Source organism: Diceros bicornis, chromosome 16 (genome assembly GCF_020826845.1).
Source record: "Diceros bicornis minor isolate mBicDic1 chromosome 16, mDicBic1.mat.cur, whole genome shotgun sequence".
In the NCBI taxonomy this organism is placed as follows: domain Eukaryota; kingdom Metazoa; phylum Chordata; class Mammalia; order Perissodactyla; family Rhinocerotidae; genus Diceros; species Diceros bicornis.
The window spans coordinates 47,999,248-48,024,426 of NC_080755.1; positions in this window are offsets into that span (position 1 = coordinate 47,999,248).

The window sequence follows — 25,179 nt, forward strand, 5'->3', positions numbered from 1 at the left end:
GAGGCAATCGTTGAGTTGGATCTTAAAAGACAAGGAAAGGTCTCAAGTTGTCCCAAGTTGTAGGGTGTCCTGGGAACAAGGAGAAAAAAGGAGAGAGTTCTGTGCAAAGGGAGTGGCGAAGGGATGGGATCGTAAGAGGAGAAGCTGGAAAAATTAGTCAATAACTAATGGTGAAGGGATGCTAAACTAAGATGCTCAGATGTGATACTGTAGGGAGCAGGCGATCATAGAGGTGCTTTAGGCATATGGATGACATACATTGCTCTATTTTTTATTAGTATGTGGTTATAAAAGATTAGGATACCGCAATTATGGCCAAAAGAAAAGAAAACCATATCTGTTTTCTATTGCTGCATAAAATATTACCACAAATTTAGTGGCTTAAAATAGGACACATTTATTATCTCACAGTTTTTGTGAGTCAGGGGTCCAGCACAGCTTACCTGGGTCCTCTGCTCCAGGGTCTTTTACACCTCTGTGATCAAGATGTCTACTAGGGCTGGGGTCTCATCTGAAGTCTTGACTGAAAAATGATCTGCTCCAAGCTCGTGTGATTGTTAGCAGTGTTCGTTTCTGAAGTGTTGTTGGACTGAGGGCCTCAGGTCCTTGCTGGCTACTGGCCAGAGGTCACCCTCAGTTCCTTGCCACATGGGCCTCTCCATAGAGTGGCTCACAATATGGCAGCTTGTTTCATCAAAGCTAGTAAGAGAAAGAGTCTGCTAACAAGATAGAAGTTACAATCTTATATAACTTAATCATGGAAGTGAAATCCCATCACTTTTGCTGTATTCTCTTAGAATCAAGTCACAGGTCCCACCCACACTCAAGTGGATAGGATAACAAGGACATGAATACCAGGAGGAAAGGATTATCAGGTACCATCTTGGAGTCTGTCTACCACAAAAAGAAAAATGAAAACAATTATTCACTGGCAGCATCATCTAGGTTTAAAGTAGGAGGTCACGACATGAAACTCTAATTGTCATGACACTGCGCAGGTGTCTCCAAATAGGCTGCCACCTATTCAGTGTGGCCTCACCTCCAAGGAGAGTCAAACAATAAGTAATTTTAAGAATTAAGTGTGAGTTTACACTTATACTGTGAAGGATAAATATTTCTGTGCTTACATAAAAATCCATGCATTCATTGGAAAAGACAGAGATATTTACCAAGCCCGATTCCTTCTTTTAAATACAAAAGGTAGATGCATGAGGATTACATTCCTGTAGAAATCCCGTGCATTACCACTGACAATGACTCTAAAGAAATGAGACAGTATTTTTCAAACTGACAAGTAATTATCATTGAAAATAGACATTAAATAGATTTGATTTAATAAATTTTCCCAGACCTTGTTTTTGTTATTTTTTTTGTTACAGGACCTGATTCCAAACTTCAGCCATATTTCGTAAGTTGAAATCTAAAGCTTTTCCCCTGAGCACTTGTGAAATTGGGTCTGAAGGTTAGCAAAGTTAGTGAGCAATGCCAGTGGACTTGTGTTCTAGACCTATCTGTTCCCAAAATGCTGTGTGAGAACTTGAACTAATTACTTAATTATTCTTGGCCTCAGTTTCCACATCTGTAAAATTATAACATTAGACTAAATACTCTCTTTCAGCTCTAACAGTCTATGAATACATACTTTTCTTACCATTCAATCATCTTGAATTATGCCCACTTGGTTTAGCCCAAATTTGAAAGGCGTTTGGGGTCTTGCAATTTGCAATCAGTCACTTCGGGATGAGTGTCAAGAGAACAGTCCCAGCTATGAGATATAAACTGATTGTAAAATGGATCTGTGGGGCCTATAAGAGATGGTCTACTGAGTGTAGAGTAATGGGAGGGGAGAGAAGTCCAGCTGCAATGGGGCCACCAACCCTTCAGTGTCCCATTTTACACACAAATTTAACTCATGCATTCTCTCAGAGGCTTTCCAACCCAGGGTACTGGCGCATTTCCAGACTGTATAACTATCGACTGCTTTTCTGTGCAACTCCCAACCTTAAGCTAAGACTGGGACTTGGCTCACTCTTGTCCTAAGCTACAGAGGCCAGGTTGTGCTCCCTTGTGCCTCTCACCTCCCTTGCCACCCATCAATGGAAAGAGCATTTCCTGTCCATATGTATGGTTTGTTAAGCATGTATCACTTTATTCAATAGATATTAATTGAGCAGTTTCTCTAGAGGAGAGACATTTTCCGATAAGTATGAGATCACATACATCACTACAAACTGCAGCAATTCCTTTAAAGGAAAAGCAAAAAGTGCTCCAGAAGCATGGAGGGGGAGATAGAATCTAGTATAGGGAAGACACCATTGAGGAAGTGATATCTGAATAATGATCTAAATGATATCCAGGAGTTAAATAGAAAACAGTGAAACAAAGCAATATGCTTGATGGGCAAGGAGCAAGAGAAGGTCAGTGGAAGAGGAGTCTGGGGAAATGTCAAACCCAGATCACGAAAGTCCTTCCATCTAGGAAAGCCATTAAAGTCATACTACTAAGATAAAGAGTAGTATGATCCAGTTTGCATTCTTAAAAACATCACTCTGGATAGAGTTTGGAGGGCAACAGGAGAGCAGTTAGGAGGATGAGGATATTCAATAGGCCAGGTAAGAGATCCCAGTAGCTTGGATGAGGGTGGAGGAAATGGAAATGGAGAGGGATTGTCAGATTCCAGTGATATTTTGAAGTTCCGGCAGGATTTAGGGTGGATTCATCCTAGGAAGTCAGGAAGAAGAGCTTCTAGGTGTCTAGCTTAGACAACTGAGTGGATGGCAGTAACGTTCACTAAACAAGGGAACACTAGGGGAGAGTCAGCCTTCAAGGGCAGGATTATGAGTATAGGCTCAGCCATGCTGAGATTGAGGTGCCTTTGGAACCTCTCACTGGAGGTGACAAGGTAGCAGTAGTATATATGCTCTGGAGCTCAGAAGAGATTTCTGAACCAGGGATGAACATCTGGGAGTCCCTGACCCATAGATGGTAACTGAAGACTCAGACGTGGTGGACACCATCTAGGGAAAGAATGTAAAGTGAGAAGAGAAGAAGAAGAGAACAAAGTCTTGAGGGACTTCAATGTTCAATGAGTAGGTAAAGGAGGATGACCCAATAGGGGAGGTTGGCAAGGACTAGCCAAAGATATAAAATAAAAATCAAGAGGCAAGACATATGCAAACATTTCAAAGAGGTAATGGTCAACTTTTACGAGAGATCCAGTATGAAAAGACTTGAAGAACATTCATTGTATTTAGTGACATGGAGGTCATGAATGACCTTAAAAGAGTCATTTCAACAAAGTTATGGACATTCAATGCAGACTGGAATGGGTTGAGTAGTAAGCGGGTAATGAGAAGAAAGTAGGTGTGATTTAGCTACAAGAGGATGGGAGAGATAACAGGAGCTGAAAGACAAGGTATAGCTGAAGGGAGGATGATTCTTAAATGGATGAGACTTTATAGTGGTGAAATGCTGTTGGAAAGGTAAATTATGAAGACAGAGAAGAGAAATTACATTGGCAAAGGTGCTGAAAAAGCAAGAGTGGATGGGATTCAGAACACAAGTGGAGGAGGTGGCTTTAGATGGGAGGAGGAATAATTCCTTATTCCAACAGGAAGTTGAGAGAAAAAGATGGATGCAGATACAGGTAGATTTGTAGGGTTGATAGAAAAAAAGTTGGTATATGTGTGTAGGGGAGCTCCTCTAAAATGCCTTCTATTTTCTTTTGGAATAGAAGGTGAGTTCATTTGCAGATATGGAGAGTGGAAATGGTAATGGAAGTGGATTCTTAAGTGAGGGAATCTTTCCTGTGAGTAAGGAACTATAAGCTTGTATTCTTATGGTCTTATCAAAAAAGTGAAAAATTTAGTCAATCTGTTTATTAAATATCAGATAAGTTTTTAATAGCTTGCTTCACTGAATCCAATCATTTTGCTTTAGGTCTGGGTAGTGTTTGTTTTTTATGTACTAAAATAATCTCACTTATCCACCTGGACACAACCTTAAATCACATTTTCAGAAGGACTGGGCTTAAATACTTTATCAATAACTCTTTCTTATCTCACTACCCTACTCAAGGTACAGCTTCTTGTGGAGAGTTTCAGCAATGCCGTGCTACATTTCAAATATTACTAGAACACTTTGCCATCATTGTAATTTGTGGATCTTGTGGAGAGTTTCAGCAATGCCGTGCTACATTTCAAATATTACTAGAACACTTTGCCATCATTGTAATTTCTGCAACAACTCAGATTCTAACCATTTCAAGGAGGCAGTCTCTCAAAATTGTCTAATGCTTTTCCAAAAATTTCTAAGTCCTAGTGTAGCCAAAATGTTTCAGGTAGTCTAGAGGTTAACCTTCAAGTTTATACAAACCTACTAAATTCCAAAACCTTCAGTGGGACTAGAGGTTCCAAAATGTAGAGGCCACCACCACTTCATCTAATACCTCTTGGCATCTACTGATCCCGCCTATTCCCCTAATCAATCCTTTTCTTGTTCCCATTTGCGGCATATCAAACACCATTTCATTTAGGGATCATTTTGACTCTAGTTTCTGAAATTCTTCAGTTATTCTTGGATTCTGAAGACTTACTAAGGCATTAATGGAGAGAACGACTTGATGAGTGTCAAAGGAGTTTCCAGTGAAGAGCTACCAAGGACTGGCTTGATTACAGGGGCCAGTCTATGAAAATAACAGTGAACGGTTGAGCTCTGCAATTAAATCTCTAGGTGTCTGAACTTACACGGGCCTCCAAAAAAGATAAGACGGACCCAATGTAGGTGATTGTTTAGGGCTAGTAGCAATCCAAGCCAAAAAGCATAATAATAACTCATGATTTAAGAGGAGATTTTAATTAAAAAGCAAACGTTGAGAGAATATCTCTGGCAATCTAAGTGGTGCCCCCCATTAATGGAAAATAAAAGCACTTTTGCCCATACTGTTTAGAAAACTTTCCTCTTCCACTTCACTTGGAAATAATACATGCATTTTTAAATTATTTCCTCCCTTAGATATAAATTGTTCTGTTCCATGAGCACTGATGAACTTTTTCAAGAGGGTTGGCAATTTCTTCACCACCAACTCCATGTCGCTACATCAAGTCGTTACCAAGCTGTCATGACTGCCCTGCCACAACTGTTGTCCTCCTTCAGATAAGGTTAACATCATCTGGGGTGTGCAGAACAGTAGACCAGGTAGAGGGCTGCCCACAGAAGCAGCATGTGAGAAAGAAATTTCCCAGGAACCAGTCAAGACAGGAAGGGCATTGTCAGGAGCAATTAAGTGGGTTCTGAGCCAATGAAATGTAAAGGTAGGAATCCAAGGTAGCAAGAAGCGACTGGATCATGCATCTGGTTGAATAGGCAAGACCAGGACATAATGATAGGAAATAATGATGTCTCTGTAGGGAAGCCAAGAGTGGGTGAGGTTAGGTTGAACAAAAAATGAAGACTGTGAATAGCAGGCATGTGTTGAGATGCACGCTCTCAGTTCCATTCTCACTAGACATAGCACGCACAGAAGGAAAATTGCATTACTGAAAACAATGCTTTTGTTTATTCCCACAAAAGACTTAGTTTGACATTAAAATATAAATATATAAATGATATGATGAGAGACAATAAACTAAATTCCATCTTTTGTTCCCTGAAAATTCTATGCGTGAGTTGAACAGGCTGTGTGCACTAGTTTTTAAAGATCTTAGCTGGTACATCAAGATGGAACATGGGCCATGCAACATACTCCCATGCCCCACTTTAATTCCACTTTACTGGGTACCTCCCACAAATATGTGAGATGACACCATGTTTAGTTAGAATAACTCTTTTTAGGTGTCACATTATATGGCATCAGACCACAAGAAAATGACATCAAGTATTGTGAAATGTTTTTTATAATCTTGATTATAGATTGTATATAAAGAAACCAATGGTCTTTCACAAGGAAATTTCCAACTTGTCATTTCTCTGGTTCAAAGTTCCTTCTCCCCAAGGCATTCTGTCTTCCTCTCCCCCACTCTTCCGAGAGCAGATCAGTTCTCCTTCCATCTCCTACTGCAGGTTCTCCTAGCTCAACTTTCCCAACTCAGGTATGACTTCTAGGTTCTGAGGGTCCATGCTCCTCACCAAGAAGGTTCATCAAAGCATGTTCCCAATGAATAATGATCTCCAAGGCGTGGGAGGATGGGAAGGAGGAGTTGTTCATAAACTTACATGTGAGAATTGTTAGAATCCTAGCTTGACATTTAGTTTGTGAGCACAAACATGGAAGATAGCTAAGCTACATTGAAAGGGAGCATGTTCCTAAATGAAAAGCACAAACCACTGAACAGGAGACCAGCATGGATCATATAGTTCAAGGACAGCCTTAAGGAGGGCCTGGTAAGCTGAGCCTAGATTTGTGAAGAGACTTGAACCAGGAGGATTCAGGAGGGCAAATAAAAGAGAGGCATCTGGGTTGGGAGTGGAGAGGGAGTCAAAACGAGCAAAGGTGCAAGAATGAGCATGGATTCTTCTATATTGTGATTGGAACAGAAAATATGTCAAAAGTAATGTCAAGTTAGGTATGTAGTCTCAACCCTGGAGGCACTTGTGCCAAAGAGGTTGGACAAGCCAAGCTCGATGGCCACCATGGAATAGGCTGTGTAGCGACCACTGTGAGAGCCTGGTTTTAAAACAAGGCAAAGCCTTAGTCAGATGGCAGCTGATGTCCAAACTGGAAGAGACAGGGATGGGCACGAAGCCAAGGGGATGGGACAAGATGATTACTTAATATGAGATCTGAAGTCAGCTTGGTAGCCAAAAGAATAGGGACAAACTCTGCAAGCGGTCAGTGGTTCTATATGCTAAGACTGATCTGGGGTCCAGGTGAGAGTTCCCTCGTACAACGGTACAGACTGCCAGGTAGACAAAGCTCTTAAAGGTATTGTTCTAGTCTGGTGCCTCACAAACCAGAGCAATAATTTGATGCAGTAATTTCACCAGTAAAATAAGGTTATGTCAAGAGTGTGATGGCTTATAAAAATTGTGAGAGATGTACACAGTATGGATTATAATACCAGGAATAAGTAAATAAAGAGTTAAATACAAACATACTCAATTAACAGTTAGATAAACAGTTTATCGCATTTATTTACTCAATGAATATTCGTTGAGCACCAACTATTTGTCCAGCACTGGTGAGCAAAGCAGATCTAGTCCTGACTCCAGGAAGTTTATGATCTAATGGGGAAAGTGACATTAAGCAATTAATGGCATGCATGACAAATCATGGTGCTATGAAGAAAAGGTCTAAGGTGCTATGAGAGGCTATAACAGGGGAGTTGTGAGGTCAGGGACTTGACAAGAAGGAGCCTTAGCTAGGTCAGTTCGGATGCAGTAAGGAGGGCAAAGAATGGAGTGGATAGAAAATGAATGAATGGAAGGAAGAAGCAAGGAAGGGAAAGAGGGAGCTGGGGATACATCATTAAATAAAACAGACAAAACCCCTGCCTTATGGAGCACACATCAAAGAAGAGATGCCCTGTGGGCAGGCAGAGTGCTTGAATGGGAGATCAGAGCTGGGACTAGCAATGTAAGAATAATGGGCAGAGATGCAACTGTGGCCATATTCACCAGGGGAAAAAGTGCCAAGAGAGACACACAGACAATTAAGGATGAGCCTGAGCAAATGTCCCCTGCTGGGAAGGGTGGGAAAAGAAGAGGAATTTAGAAGAATCCAGAAAAGGATACAGTTAAATGTCTGCATTGGAGATAAGAACAATTTAGGTTTATAAGATGACTAGAAAATGTTGTGATCCAGGACTGTTCTCTCCCAGAAGAGAAGAAACCTTTAATCATATTTAATCAAAGAATCTCTCTAGAGAAGAGGGCCATAAGGTCCTGCAGACTAAGCTGAACGAGTCTGGAGGCAGCCTTCCCTAGCCTGTGTGTGGGTGCAAGGTGGAGACAAATCTCGTCAGGCTGACCCACGGGGATTCCCAGCCAAAGACTGTTGACGACTGAATGAAAAACCAGACAAATACGCAGAAGTCTGAGGCAAGCAGCCGGGAGAACAAGGAACATAGATATTCAACGAGGAAGAGAGTAATTAAGTATCTCTATCATACGTGCCAGCCATTCCTGTTTAGGTAGAAAAAGACATGCCATATTTGATGTCTATAGATGTCTTTCTACTTCCAAATTCTCAAACGATGCTCATAAAAAACCTGAGTTTTCTCTCCAGCCCTTTACTTCTTTATTTTCTGCTTCAAAATCTTTTTTAGCAGATATTTCTTTAACAGCGCTGAGGTAGATTTAGAAACAAAACAAAACTAACTGAAAAAACAAAAATGAAAAACTCCCAAACTTTGACCAATAAACCAAGAAAAACGATAAGTATTTCAAAGATAAGCTAAGTAGAAAAAGTGCGCTGGGCTGACTGGCATTACTTTAACTTCAAAATGATGTAGAAAGAGAGTTAGGTTTTTTTTTTTTTTAAGAATCTGGAGACTTCATTAAGGTCTATACTGTAATTTTGCCTAATTAGGCCCCAATAATTAATGCTGTGAGTATAATAGAAAAGTACTAGGACAAATACTGGTGTGCAAGGCCCCAGGGAAGTAATACATCTTCTGCTAGTAATGCTTATGTTCCTTTCTATTATTAAAGATCCAATTAAAAGAATTTGTGTTTTTCCCTTTTGTATGAAGAAATAATAAACATTATATTTGATATTCTGATTTCCCATATATAGTGACACTGGAAATGTAATTAGCTGTATTTTTTTTTTTAGAAAATTGGCTTAAGTGACTGTAATGACAACTTAAAGATTCTAAAATAGAATGTGGACTCATTATTTGAGTGGAAATACAGTATTGCTATTCCATGCATCTAAGTTGCTAAAGACATAATATTGATCATTTATTAAGCACTACTGTGGGTCAAGCATTACTACAGCTTTAAAGAAATCTTGTGACTCCTACAAAATGACTGTTGGCAAAAACACTGGGAATGGAGTGATTTCCTAGTGACTTTAAAACAGAGAGACAGAAAGAAAGGAAGGAAAGGATAGAGAGAGTAGAATGACTATTTTCTGGATGACTCCATGTTTATGTTTATGCCTGATACCCACAATCATGAGCATCCAGCAACTGGTTTAGGTTGATTATAGTTTTGATGATGATGATGATGATGGCTGTGACAAATATAACCTTTTTCCCAATCCCCAAGTGGTATATCAACAGGAAATATTATCATCTCTAATTTTTAGGCAAGGGAAAAAGGGACAGATTAAAATTTTGATAGCAACCTCTTTTTCTAGGATGTGTGTAACCTGAAGGAAAGGGAAATAAGTAAAAACTATAAAACTTTGGGAAATCTCCAGTAATATCACTTTAAGACCTAAGAATTACCTTTGTAAAATAAATCCTCTCTCCTGTCCCCCTTACCACCATTTGGCTCACTCCACATGGTCGTTAAATGGTGCACATTCTAATTATATTTTGGCATCAGTGTTACAGCAGAACATAGGTGTTTCTTGGTTTTCCACATGGGCTGATTGCAATACTCCCATCAAATTGTCACCTTTTCAGAGTTAACAAAACTGAACATTAAACTGTTGTGTGTGAAGAACCAGAGCTTCCAATCGAAGGGATTTTCAGGCTATAGCACAACCCATATTATTCGGCAGCACCTTCCGGTAAAGTGTAAGCAGTCCACTTCTGTTAAAGCGCTTCCCATCCAGGGACAGGGGTGCTGATCAAGCAATGTGTGGAGAGGGAGATGGAGCACGAGTTGTGGTAACTCTCAGAGTCCAGAGGAAAGGCAGTGCAGCTAAAGCCCACACCCCTGCTAATGGCAGTATACTATATGCTATAGACTGAATTGTGTCCTCCAGATTCATATGATGAATCCCTAACCCCCATGGTGATGGTATTGAGAGATGGGGCCTTTGGGAAGTGATTAGGTTTAGAAGAAATAATGAGGTTGAGGCCCTCATGATGGGATTAGTTTCCTTATAAGACGAGACACCAGAGCATGCCCTCTCTCTCTCTCTCTCTCTCTCTCTCTACCATGTGAGCATACAGTAAAAAAGTGGCTATCTGCAAGTGAGGAGGAGAGTCTTACCAGAACCAAATCATGCTGTCACCTTGCTCTTGGACTTCCAACCTCCAGAACTATGAGGAAATACATTTCTGTTGTTCAAGCCACCCAGTTTATGGTATTTTGTTCTGGAAGCCCAAGCAGACTAAGATACCATAAAAGCCAACTATTCTGAAAATACTGCCCTGAACATAGTAAGTGTTCAATAAATGTAAATAATTATGTTTACTCATAGTAAATATTTTCTTCTTAATTGATTAGAGAACATTCCTACAGCCACATATTTTCACCTTTGTAACAAATAAGAATCAGAAAGCTTACTTTGCCAGTATCATTTTGAGAGTGACTTTCCAGCCACCAAGAATGTTTAAATAACAAAGTGTTTCTACTGTGGGTATCTTAGGAACATCCATATGGAATAGGCACAAATAGGTATTATTGTTCCCCATTTATAGATGTGGAAACTTTGGCACAGACTTTGTTAATGTCACACAGGGTGTCATAAGCTATCAAAACAATAAGTAATACCTTCTAACTATAAGCCTAGATTTCTGGTCCATGAACAGAATAATAAACTGTCTCTTAAAAATGGATGATGATTATATAGACTTTTAATAGGAAATTTTGATTCTATATACTTAACATGGCAAAATTAATTATATGAATGTCCCAAGTTCATTAGAACAAATAGTAAATCAAATCACAACCTGTGGAAGGCATAGTGGCATGTGCTAAGGATGTAGAAAGAGGTATGTTACAGTCCCACTTCAGTTGGAGAGAAAGAGAGAAAATAAAGCACACATTAAAAGATAACTTTTTCATCTTGCTTTCCAATTTGGATACATTTTATTTCTTTTTCTTGCCTAATTGCTGTGGCTAGGACTTCCAATACTATGTTGAATAAGAGTGGCAAGAGTGGGCATCTTTTCTCTTGTTCCTATTCTTAGAGGGACAGCTTTCCGTTTTTCACCACTGAGTGTGATATTAGCTGTGAGTTTGACAAACATAGCCTTTATTATTTTGAGGTACTTTCCTTCTGTACCCATTTTACTGAGAGTTTTTATCATTAATGATGCTGAATCTTGCCAAATGCTTTCTCTGCACCTATTGAGATGATCATGTGATTTTTATTCTTCATCTTGTTAATGTGGTGTATCACATTGATTGATTTGTAGATGTTGAACCATCCTTGCATCCCCGGAATAGATCCCACTTAATTGTGCTGTTTAATCCTTTTAATGTATTATTGTATTTGATTTGCTAATATTTTTTTGAGGATTTTTGCATCTATATTCATCAGCAATCTTGGCCTGTAATTTTCCCTTTTTGGTGTTGTCCTTGTCTGGTTTTGGTGTCAGGGTGATGTTGGCCTTGTAAGAAGTAAAACTGTCATTATTTGTGGATGACATTATTTTATATAGAGAAAACCCTAAAGAATCCACAAAAAAACTATTAGAAATAATTAACAAATACAGTAAAGTTGCAGGGTACAAAATCAACATACAAAAATCAGTTATGGGGGCCAGCCCAGTGGTGCAAGCGGTTAAGTGCACATGCTCCACTGCGGCAGCCCGGGGTTCACCGGTTCAGATCCCAGGCACACACTGAGGCACTGCTTGGCAAGCCATGCTGTGGCAGTGTCCCATATAAAGTGGAGGAAGATGAGCATGGATGTTAGCCCAAGACCAGTCTTCCTCAGCAAAAAATGAGGAATATTGGCAGATGTTAGCACAGGGCTGATCTTCCTCACCAAAAAAATAAAAATAAAAAATAAATAAATAAAATATACATCAGTTACGTTTCTATACACTAACAACAAACTAACAGAAAGACAAATCAAGAATACAATCCATTTACAATTGCAACAAAAAGAATAAAATGCCTAGGAATAAATTTAACCAAGGAAGCAAAAGACGTTTACACTGAAAACTATAAGACATTGTTGAAAGAAATCAAAGAAGACACAAAGAAATGGAAAGATAGTCCACACTCTTGGATTGGGAGAATTAACATAGTTAAAATGTCCATATCACCTAAAGCAATCTACAGATTCAATGCAATCCCTATCAGAATTCCAATTACATTTTTCACAGAAATAGAGCAAAGAATCCTAAAATTTATATGGAACAACAAAAGACCTCGAATAGCCAAAGCAATCCTGAGAAAAAAGAACAAAGCTGGAGGTATCACACTCCCTGATTTCAAAATATACGACAAAGCTATAGAAATCAAAACAACATGGTACTGGCAGAAAAACAGACACATAGATCAATGGAACAGAATTGAGAGCCCAGAAATAAAGCCACATTTATGGACATCTAATTTTGGACAAAGGAGCCAAGAATGTACAGTGGAGAAAGGAAAGTCTCTTCAATAAATAGTGTTGGGAAAACTGGACAGCCACATGCAAAAAAATGAAAGCAGACCATTATCTTACCCCATACACAAAAATTAACTCAAAATGGATTAAAGACTTGAATATAAGACCTGAAACTATAAAACTCCTAGAAGAAAACAGCAGGCAGTATGCTCTTTGACATCAGTCTTAGAGGTATCTTTTTTAATATGTCTCCCCGGGCAAGAGAAACAAAAGAAAAAATAAACAAATGGGACTACCTCAAACTAAAAAGCTTCTACACGACAAAGGAAACCATCAACAAAACAAAAAGACAACCTAACAAGTGGGAGAAGATATTTGTAAACCGTATATCTTATAAGGGGTTAATATCCAAAATATATAAAGAACTCCTACAATACAACAACCAAAACACAAACAACCTAATCAAAAGAGGCAGAGGATCTGAAACGGACATTTTCCCAAAGAAGATATACAGATGGCCAACAGACACAGGAAAAGATATTCAACACCACTAATTATTAGGGAAATGCAAATCAAACCTACAATGAGGTATCACCTCATGCCCATCAGAATGGATATTTTATTAAAAAGACAAGAAATAACAAGAGTTGGAGAGGATGTGTAGAAAAGGGAACCTTCAGACACTACTGGGAGGAGTGTAAACTGGTGCAGACACCATGGAAAACAGTATGGAGATTCTCCAAAAAATTAAGTATAGAACCACCACAAGATCCAACTATTCCACCTCTGGGCATTTATCCAAAGAACACAAAAACACTCCTTTAAAAGGATATATGCACCCACATGTTCACTGCAGCATTATTCACAATAGCCAAGACTTGGAAACAACGTACGTGCCCATCAATGAATGAAAGGATAAAGAATATGTGGTATATATACATATATACAATGAAATACTATTCAGCCACAAAAAAGATAAAATCTTGCCATGTGCAACAACATGGATGGACCTTGAGGGTATTATGCTAAGAGAAATAAGTCAGACAGAGAAAGACCAATACTGTATGATTTAGGTGGAAGATAAACAAACAAACATGTAGATACAGGGAACAGATTGGTGGTTACTAGAGGGGAAGAAAAAAAAGATAACTTTTTCAAAAAGAAGGACAAGTTGTCTTCATGCTACCAAGCATTGTATAACATTCAGACTAGAAGTCAGCAAACTTTTTCTGGGAAGGGCCAGATGGTAAATATTTCAGTCTCTGGGAGCCATATAGTCTACTCAACTCCACTGTTATAACTTTGTAGCTAGCTCAAAAGCAGCTACAGACAATGTGTAATGAATGGGTGTGGCTGTGTTCCAATAAAACTTTATTTATAAAACCAGAGGACAGACTAGATTTGACCCAAGGGCTGTAGTTTGTTGACCAGTGATCTAGATAATAACTTAGCTATGAAGTTTGTAACAACTTACCTACAGTTTTTAGCTGTGCAGCTCTTTCATTTTCTTGATAATTAAAGCCTGTTCCTTAAATATTCATTATTAATTTTGAATAGGTACAAAATGCAAGAAGGTCCAAATGTTACTCAGTAAAAAGCAAAAAGTCTCCCCCTCCCCTTTTACCACCTTCTCTCCCTCCACTCCCCACGCCCACCCCCAGTTTCTCACTTCTTTCTCCTCAAATGCAACCACTATTGTTAGTCTCTTGTGGATTCTTTCAGGGATGTCCTAAAGCTATGTAAACCACGGCAACTTTCACAAATATAACCCTGATTTAATCCTCACTACAGCTCTGTGAATAGGGAGATTGCTTGTTATTATCCCCATTTTAAAACGAGGAAACTGAGCGAGACTCATGAAAGCCAAGTTGCTTACCCAAGGCCATATAGTTAATAACAGCTAGGGTTCAAATCCATATACTTCTACACAGCACACCACCTCCAAAAGAGTGGCTCTCTAAAAATCTCACATCTTACAAAATGTGGAATAATGCTGGCTTTTTTTTGAAAAAAGAGAGTGACTGAACAAGGCGTATTGGTAAGTATAGCTTTAATGTCAAAAGCTATCTGCCCTCCCTTTCTCACACCCAGTCCCCTCCAGAGTGTCTTCTTTCCTTCTCTAGACAACAATGTAGTATTAGATGTAAGTTGTCTATGCCATGGGGGGAAAACAATATTTCACATTGGAGGTACCAATATTATCCACTGCAGAATTTCAGCAAACCTCTGGGTTTTTACACAGAAGTTGTGAACTCTCCTTTCTTCCCTGATTCTCTCTCCCCTATCAAAAGCTTGTGCTCAGCACTGTTTCTTAATAGTTTTCATTTTATTTCCTCTCTAATGAGCTGTGTGTGCAGCACACCAACATACCGGCATGCCTTCCCCATCTTACTCTGTTTACCCAAACCCTTGACATTCTTGAAAGAATTCTTTTCAGAGAATTTCAATTGAATTTCAATCAAAGAATTTCAATTCTTTCAAGAATGTCAGGCGGACTTGATTCCAAGAAGATCCCATGATAATCATGGCAAAATTCATTCTGTCTCCTTTGATTACAAAGGTCTCATTGTCTGAATTTGATGGTTCTAATCATATTATCTATATTATTGTTAAATTTTTCATGAATGCCTAATATCAAAAAGAATATTTCTCAAAATAAAAAAATATACTTTATATTCAGTAGTATACCATCTACCTTCCACCCCCAGGCTGTACACAATTTACATAGTAGGTGTTTGATAAATATTTGTCGAATAAATGAATGGACGAATGAGATACTTAAACCTTCAGCTAGGAACATATACTTACCTTCCACGATTCTCTTGAAGGGTGTGTTGAGTACATTGCTCACTGTAACACCAGCGTCGTATCCATGAAGTCCCATAGAAGACACATCTTCAGCCTTAGTACCAAGAATGGATATGCATTACCTGCACATCGATTGGCTTTATTCTTAGGGTCATTATGAATTGTGTGGCTTTTGAGCGTATCTTTTAGTGGAGGATGCTTTTTTTAATCTTAAATCTTACACAGAACCCATGCTATATAAAACAAATAAACTCAGAACTCCTCTGGCTGAGCAGGATGGTGGAGGGAGAGCCACCCTTGCCCTGGTGTCACCTGTTATATCTGTCCCTCGGTACCTCCTGGGAAGCCAAGGGCTTCGTGGGATAAGATTTGGTGATTCTGTCTCTCTCTCTGCATTAGCCATTAGAATTTTGACCCATTTCCAGAAAATGCAGAGGAGTCATTACTTACTGAATTAATTCTTGGTTTTATTTCATCTTTCTTATTATCCTGCCTTTATAATATTTTCTTTAACTGTTACTTTTTAATTTTATTTTATATTCTGTAAGGTATCTGACATTATTTGTGATGCAAGGCACAGGAAAAGTAGATGGATGAATGGATGGATGGATGGGTGGATAGATAGATCTCTAGGAAACTACCTCTAGAGCATCTTTTCATGTACCTGTTGGCCCTCTGACAGGGCCTGTGTCTATTCAGATCTTCTGCCCACTTGTTAATTGGATTGCTAGTTATTTTGCTATTGAGTTGTATGAGTTCTTTATATATTTTGGATATTAGTCCTTTCAGATATACGATTTGCAAATATTTTCTCCCATTCAGTAGGTTACCTTTTTGTTTTATTGATGATTTCCTTTGCCATGCAGAAGCTTTTTAGTTTGGTGTAGTCTTGCTTTTTTATTTTTGCTTTTGTTGCTTTTGCATTTGGTGTCACATTCAAAAATTTATCACCAAGACCTAAGTCAAGGAGGTTACCACCTATGTCTTCTAGGAGTTTGACAGTTTCAGGTCTTATGTACAAGTCTTTAACTCATTTTGAGTTAATTTTTGTGTATGGTGTGAGAGAATGGTCCAGTTTCATTCTTTTGCATGTGACTATTCAATTTTCCCACTACCATTTATTGAAGCAACTATCCTTTTCCCATCGTATATTCTTGCCTCTTTTATAGTAAATTAGTTGACCGTATATGCCTGGGTTTATTTCTGGGCTCTCTATTCTATTCCATTGATCTATGTGTCTGTTTTTAGCCAATACCATACTGTCATTATTACTGTAGGTTTGTAGCATAGTTTGAAATCAGGGAGTGTGATGCCTCCAGCTTTGTTCTTACTCAAGATTGCCTTGGCTGTTCAGGGTCTTTGATGGTTCCATACAAATTTTAGGATTGTTTGTTCTATTTCTGTGAAAAATGTCATTGGACTTCTGATAGGGATTGCATTGAATCTGTATATTGCTTTGGGTAGTATGGACATTACAAAATTAATTCTTTCAATCCAGGAGAATGGAATATCGTTCCATTTATTTGTGTCTTCTTTAATTTCTTTCATTAATATCTTATAGTTTTCAATATGCCAGTCTTTCACTTTCCTGGTTAAATTTATTCCTGGGTATTTTAATCTTTTTGATGCAATTGTAAATGGGATTGTTTTCTTAATTTCTCTCTCTGATAGTTCATTATTAGTATGTAGAGACACAACAGATTTTTGTGCATTGATTTTGTATCCTGCAACTTACTGAATTTTTTTATTAGTTCTAACAGTTTTTGATGAAGTCTTTAGGGTTTTCTATAGATAATATCATGTCATCTGAAAATAGTGATAGTTATACATCTTCCTTTCCAATTTGGATGACTTTTAATTCTTTTTCTTGCCTAGTTGCTCTGACTAGGACTTCCAATACTATGTTGAATAAAAGTAGTAAGAGTGGGCATCTTTTCTCTTGTTCCTGTTCTTAGAGGGACAGCTTTCAGCTTTTCGCCATTGAGTATGATGTTAGCTGTGGGCTTGTCATATATGGCCTTTATTATGTTGAGGTACTCAATCTACATAATGATGCTCTACATCATTAATCATCAGGGAAATTAAAATCAAAACAACAATTAGGTATCACTTCACACCTCTCAGAGTGGCTACTATCCAAAAAACTAGAAATAACAAGTGTTGGCAAGGATCTGAAGAAAAGGAAACACTTGTGCACTGTTGGTAGGGATGTAAATTGGTGCAGCCATTATGGAAACAGTATGGAGGCTCCTCAAAAAATTAAAAAATAGAACTACCATATTATCCAGGAATTCCACTTCTGGGTATTTATCCAAAGAAAATGAAAACACTAACTCAAAAAGGTATATGCACCCCCATGTTCACTGCAGCATTATTTACAATAGCCAAGATATGGAAATTAATCTTAGTGTCCATCAATGGATGAATGGATAAAGAAATTGTGGTGTGTACATATATATTGGGATATTATTTAGCCATAAAAAAGAATGAAATCTTGCCATTTGCAACAACATGGATGGACCTTGAGGGCATTATGCTAAGTGAAGTAAGTCAGAGAGAGAAAAACAAATACCTTATGATATCTCTTACATGTGGAATCTAATATATATATATTTTATATATATGTATGTATATAAATATTATGTATGTATATTTATATACATATATTAAATATGTGTGTGTGTGTGTGTATATATACAAGCTCACAGATACAGAGAAAAGATTGGTGGTTGCCAGAGGCAGGGGGTAGGGGGTGTGAGAAATGGGTGAATAGTTTTTGGCTTTTTTTTAGTTTAAGTAAATTAAATAATTAAATGGGTTAAAAATGAAAAGAAATAAATAAGAGAGAGAGAGGTCAATTGTAGAAGGATCACAACTCCGAACGGCACCAATTATCGTTACACCATCAAGGCACCACTGTGGTTCCATGATAGATTTTGACAGGTTTCAGTAAAGGCTAGAGGTAACAGAATTTAGTTTCACACTCTAGAGTCCTGTGATTCCTGGGATGGGGTGAAGAAAGATGCCCTAATACTACTTCTCTACTACTACTATGTACTACTACTAGTTAGCACTTATAATATCACGTGCTAATGCCAACTCCTATAATCCTCACCAAAACTCTGTTATCTGGGCACGATTATTACCCTCATTTTATAGATGAGGTAACAACAATGAAAACTAGCTCTGGTGCTATAATATTGGCAAAGAAGGTAAATAGCACTAGTGAAAAATTCTCAGTAATTAACAGTTACACATAAAAGCAGTAGAAACTCTTCACAGAGTGTATCACCTTTCCCTCCTAGTAGAGCCCCAATGGCACCACAGGTGGCTGACTTGGCATTTCACTGAATAGGGTGAAGACAAGGAAAACCATAGGACAAACTACCCACACACAAATGTTAATATGACATAGAAAGAAAGTGTTGAAAGAATTCCTCTTAGCGATTACTGCTAAATAACTAAAATCTTTACACTGCTCTATGGACTATTGTTCAAAACTTTCAAATTGGGAAATTAGTGTACTTGGTGATAAAATCAACTCTTAAATATATGTTCTAATAGAGGAAGAAGTAAAATGATAGTCCAAATCAATAGTAGATATTCCTATTTACTTCAATTTGTTCTCAGTAGATTTATTTCCATAATAATTTTCCTTTATCTTCATATTAACATTGGTTTTATCTGCCTAATGTTATTACAGTTGCTTATCCTGTTAGTTACTGAGATCTTGGCACCTAAACTTTCCCAGACTTACTTGCTGATGACTATATAAAGTTCAAGATCAGTGGTTTTCAGTGGTTCTTACATGAGTGAATAGAAATACCGATTAAAGACTGGTAATGGAATTGCAGACTTGCCTGTGGATCTCAAAGCAATTTACCAAGCATCATTATATGATCTTATAATGTGGAGGGCAAGTGATTGTGTGTGCTTTTGCATGTGTAGCTACGAAACCTAGGGCCCATTTCTCTTATTGTGTTATGCCCCAGCAAGCTGATGATTATCTTGGGAACTCTTGAGAAATCAGAGGGGGGCCCAGTGGAAGCTCTGCACTGCAGGGGGTTAGGGGTTAAGCGAGTTTCTGGAGGTGGAGCCTGCCATTCAGTTGTCCCACCAGGAATCACACAACAGATTGGATACTTCTGGAGATTAGCTCCTTCAGGTTGAACCAATTGGTATTCTTTTAGGTCCACCAGTGTTTTGCATTTTGGAGCTGTTGACCCAGATCCTGCCCATTCGAAGACTCCACTCTACTGCCCTCCAGGTAGAGACTGAGGGAGAGCAGGATCGATTTTATCCACTGGCTCAGGAAAACAAACAAGATTGAGATTCTGCCTCCTTCTTCCAATAACTAAGGCAGAACTCTCCCTTTAACCTTTCGTTTGCCTTTTTCTTTAATAACGCATTCAGTTTTTCCTCTCTCAGTATAAAACTAATTATCAGTATAGAAATTTGAAACTATACAAAAGCCCAAAAATAAGAACATTTAAATCATGCATAATTTCACCACCCAGAAGTAAGCAGTTAACATTCTTTAAATATTTCCTTCCAGTCTTTTTTCTATATAGTTTGCATGTAAACACATATAACACACATGTAACAGAAACTAGACCACATGCATTGTATATATCGTTTTGGCTTTTGCATTTAACAACACATCATGAACAGTTGTACAGGTAAACAAATATTCTTTACTACATGATTTCTAAAGGTTTCACAGTAGTCCACCATGAATCATAGTTTAATTTATGAAATTATTTACCATTGAAATTTAGGTCAATGCCAAGTTTCCACTATTATAAATAATATTGTTGACTGTCTTTGCATGAAAGATGTTATATACATATATATCTGATAGTTTTCTTAGGATCCCATGGATTTGATAGGTTAAAGGCCACGAACATTTTAAAGGTCTTTGATACACTACCTACTTGTGCCACCTCCCATCTCAAAAGACTGTACCAAGTTATGCTCTGATCAGCAGAGCATATCATAGTAATATTGCCAGAGGGTGGTATGAGGTATTTAGAACATAGTGTGATTTTCACCAAGGCCCCAAACCCCCTAAGGCAAGAAACACTGAATTTGAGTCCTTTCTCTATTTAGAGAGCTTGAGGAAAAACAACAGCATGAGAGGGGGAGTTGACCCATGATTTTGTTTGCCTCCCAAATAAAAAGCGCCCAAGCCCAGGTCTTGTGCCATGATTTCCTACATTCAAGAAAGAACCAAACCCAAACTGGCTTTTCTGCATATAAAGAATCAAGTCAAATGAATCATCTTTATGCAACTAACTTGAAATGGTTTTTTTCCTTGCTACTGAAGAGGACAGTTTCATTATTTTTCAACCTGTGTAAATGGCTCAAAGTTTCTATTTTTCTCAAACTGTCATGAAAAGGATTCATTAGTCTTTGCACATATACTTCTACATTTTGCTGTGAAAGTCAATATTTATTGCACTTTTTTCTTCATTTCTTAATGGAACATGTGTGCGATTATTGAATAAACATGAATGTATTGAGTTTTGCAACACTTCTTCTCCAGTAATTTGTTAGGATTTTTTTCACTCTTCTAACTCAAAACAGATTTATTTTTCTAATAAGATTTTGCAAGTTCTTCATCCACAGTATCCACTAGATTTATTTCATTTTCAAAATATAAACTGCTGCACCTGGGCAGCAATTTTTTTGATCACTCCAAATGGTTTGTAATGGTTTCTAGCGTAGAGCAACGGTATGCATAGTCACCAGATGTACTTCAGTTCATGCATTACTTTTTGGTTCAATATTTTTTGGTCTGCTTATTCCATCTCAGTCTCCCTGACCACATTCTCAGACTTTATTTCATCCTCATTTGCACATCATGTGAGAGCATTTCAGTTGAATAAAGAATCCTTTGATAGGTTTCACATAGAGATGAAAGATCTAATAAATTTCTGTTCAGAAAATTTATTATTGTCAATATAACTGTTATTTAGTGCTTATAAAGCATGATACCCCCAGCTCTAAAGAACTTCTACATTGTATTGTCTTTTTTCTTAAGGCATCCTGGTTGTATTCCTCAATCATTTTCTCTGCATGAATCCAGTGGCTCAATAATTAGGATTCAGAGGCCATTAAAACGAAACTTCAATTCTGAATTTTTAAAATGTTATCATGATTAGGCTAGCATATTTATACTCTTCTTTTTTCTGATTAGCTCAAAATATATCATAAATAAGCAATAGGATTTTTCTCAATGTCCAGGTTTACAAGATTTTACTCATCTGAAAAGTACCCACTAGACCTTCCTATATCTCACTGTAATAAAGTGATTCCACAGCAGTAAATTTAGGCATTTGCAATACAGAAGACCTTGAAAATTTACATATTTGTCAATATGTTCATTTTTATTAGTGTTTTTCTTACTGGAATAATGGTTTTTTAAGCTTGGAAATTTGGTCTGGTGATTAAGCAGTCTTTTTCACAGAGATATCAATGGAGCTTTTACTATCATTAGTAAGCCATCCTAGAAAACACACAGCTTTTTACAAAGGAAATCAATCCACATTATTTACTCCTCTAGGCTACATAGGTGCCTAAATTTATTATTTTTTTCTAACCAAGACCTTTGCCCTGATATCAGAATAAAAACTCACATGACAGCCATCCTCTTGACATCACCTCTTAGATGATCTATAGGCAACTCAAACCTAATAATCTATCTGAAAAAACACCCTTGATGTAACCCTCAAATCAATTTCTTCTCCAGTCTTTCCCATCTCAGCAAATGACACAACTACCTGCTCAAACTGAAACTCTCAGGACCATCTTTAATTGCTCTTTCCTTCTCCCCAACATCTAATTCAACATCAAGTCCTGTTGGCACTAACTTTAAAATATACGTGAAGTTGGTCACCTTCTGTTCTTCTCCACTGATACCATCTTGGTCCAACCCATTGTGATACCCCACCTGAAATTCAGGAAACTTTCCATGGATTTCTCTCCATTTCGACTCTTGATTCACTATAGTCAGTTCACTGCAGAGCAAAACATAAGCCAGCATGTGATACTCCCCTGCCTCAACTGTGCATGGACTTCCCATTGTACTTAGAATAGAGCTCAAGCTCTACCATGACCTACAAGGCCCTACACGAATAGGCTCTGCCCCATCAATAACTACTTCTCATACCACTGATCCTTCGCTTTCTACAATCCACACTCCCTGATCTTTTGTTCCTCAAACACGCCAAGCACATTCCTCTTGGATTTTTTTCTTTTCTGCTTCTCTGCATGGAACTCTGTCCCCTCCCTTATCTTTGCATAACTGATATCTTCTCATCAGTTAGGTCTCAGCACAAATATCACGTCCTTGGAGAGGTCACCCTTGACCTCTCCCATTCTGTCTCTCTCACATCACCCTACTTTATTTCCTTTCCAGCAAATATCTCTCTTTAAAATGATCTTCTTGATTTGTCTACTTTTTAATAGCCTAGCTCCGCATTAGAATATGAGCCCCACAGGAGAAGAGAGCTCATCTCTCATTCACCACTGTAACAACAATGTCAACCTTTACATGGTAGGTGCTCAATAAATACTCATCGAATGAATGAATTTCTCAATCAATCAGAAAGTCAAACTCACTGGCATACCATTCAAGGCCCCTCGCAATCTGGCCCTAACCACATTTGTAGTGTGTCCCAACATGGTACATACAAGCTATACCAGAAGAGTCACTGTTTCTTAAACACATAGTGAAATTTAATGACCCAGTGCCTTTTATCAGACTATTAATTCATTCTCCGACACTTTTTCTCAACCTTCCCTCACATCTCCCCCTAGTTCCACTGGGTTAAATTCTAAGTCAGTGCTCAAGGCCCAACTCAACTGTCTCCCTCTCCACTGAGCTGCTGCAGTTTTTTCCTCTGGATTCATAGCAGTCTGTCTCTCCAACAGCAGTCCTTAACACAGCCTTCCTTTCATAACTCAATGTGTCTATCTCTTGCTTCTCCAGGATATGCTATGTTTTTTGAAAGCAGAAACTTAGTCATCTTCAGGTCCATCACAAAACATGGTCTAGACCCTGGTCGGGGCTCAGTAAATGTTTTTTGTATTGAACTGAATTGAATTGAACTGAACTAAACCAAACTATGAGAAAGATGGGCCAAAAAGTAAACTCTGCGCCTCCAGTCAGGAGCTTTTCACTCTTAGTTGATTGTGAAATGCATAGTTATCTAATTTAATGGAGGAGGTGTGCAGTTCTGTGTGATGAGGAATTTTCTCTAAGTTTGCTCTGCCTGTTGCAGAGAGACATGGTCAGGAATCATCAACCTTGTGTTTTCTGTATCTCTGTCTTAAATCACCAGCTGCTTGTTTAGCCTTTAGCCCAATGTTTGGCAGAAACTGAGTTGCTTCTCTCACACGTGTTTTTCCCTCTGAGTGTTGATATTGGGCTATATCCTATATGATAACAAAATTCCAGACTTCTTGGGTCATTGGTTTAATGCAGCTGTGGTTGGTTGAGGTTCATGAAAGTTACCACTTGTCATTTGTTTATATCACTGCCCTAGTTAATTTAGGGCTTTTCTTTGCTGGAGAGTTAGAAACTTCATCCCCAGACTCATAACATTCCCCTATTTCTTGTTAATTGGTATGAGAATGGGGAATAATGTGGAGCAAGCCATCCTGTGAGTGTTCAGAAAAGACTGTAGCAACTTAGTAGAGAGTTCAGGAGGAAAGAGGCTTAAGTAGTTCCTTCTTGAATGAATCTACTCTTGTTCCATTAGAGTCAGGGAAGAATCCATAGTGTAGGGGAGTGAGACCTTGTCTTCTTAGACAAGGCTGGCTGGAGAGAATATGTATTCAGAGAATATAAAGAGAAGCTTAAGTATACCGGAAAGCAAGCGGTTGTATGCAGGCATTTCTAAAGATCTAAAAAGCAGGGTGAAGACCTAGCTGAAGCAAGACAGCAATAGCGCACAAGTGTGAAAAGTGCAGTGGGTTTGGAATAGCTCAACATCAGTTGGATTATAGCCAAGAAACATCCCCTCCTCAGCTTTGGTCCATAAGACTCCAGCTACATAAGGGACCTCTATTCCTGAGATGCCCAGATGGGATGAAGTGAGTGTATATTACCACTCGGTAGAAACTATCTTGGGGATAAGGTAAGGAGATGCTTGAAACTGGTCAGAGAAAGGCTTGCATATTGCATATCTTTCTCCTCTTTCTCTTTAATAACTTTCCTACTCTTCAGGAATCCCTGCTCTTGCCTCTTCCCCAAAAAGACAGAGAAATCACTATTCTAAAGGAAATACAAGGTCTAAGAAGTGGACTGAGAATAGAAGTGATCACACAATGATCACATGATCACACAACTAGTCAGCTACTTACCCTTCTTCATTTTTCTCCTTTGCAATGGACTTAGAAATGTGTTTCCACGATGTCATGTCAATGAAGATATGTCTGATGTTTGGGAATTTACCTCACTTCAAACAAATCAAAGGAGCTCCACTGAGATATCAGTCGGGGGCCCTTATGAGAAACCCATTCCTCCCCCAGAATCCACCCTTGTGTCTGCTAAAGAAAAAGCAAGAGAGAACATTGTCTCTCAAGACACATTAGCTTACGCTGATGGATAAATACACACTGTGTGTGTAGTACATATGTGTGTGCACTTATGTGCACATGTGTGTTTGAGTGTGTGTGAGAAAGTGTATGTGGGTTTATTTATTTAAAGGACCACCTGCTGGGTTACAAGCTTCATAGAGAAGTAAAGGTAAATAAGAAACAATGAATAATAATGAAATGTGTTGATATAGGACTTTACCATCCATCCTGCTGAACTTTGAGAAGAATTTGAAAACATGTTTTGCCAAGAACAATTTTCAGAGTGGATATTCAGTCTTTCAGACACTAAATATTATTGAGACAAATGCTAGATGCTGATCTCTTATAATTATTTTACACTAGAAGGATTTAATATCGGTTTT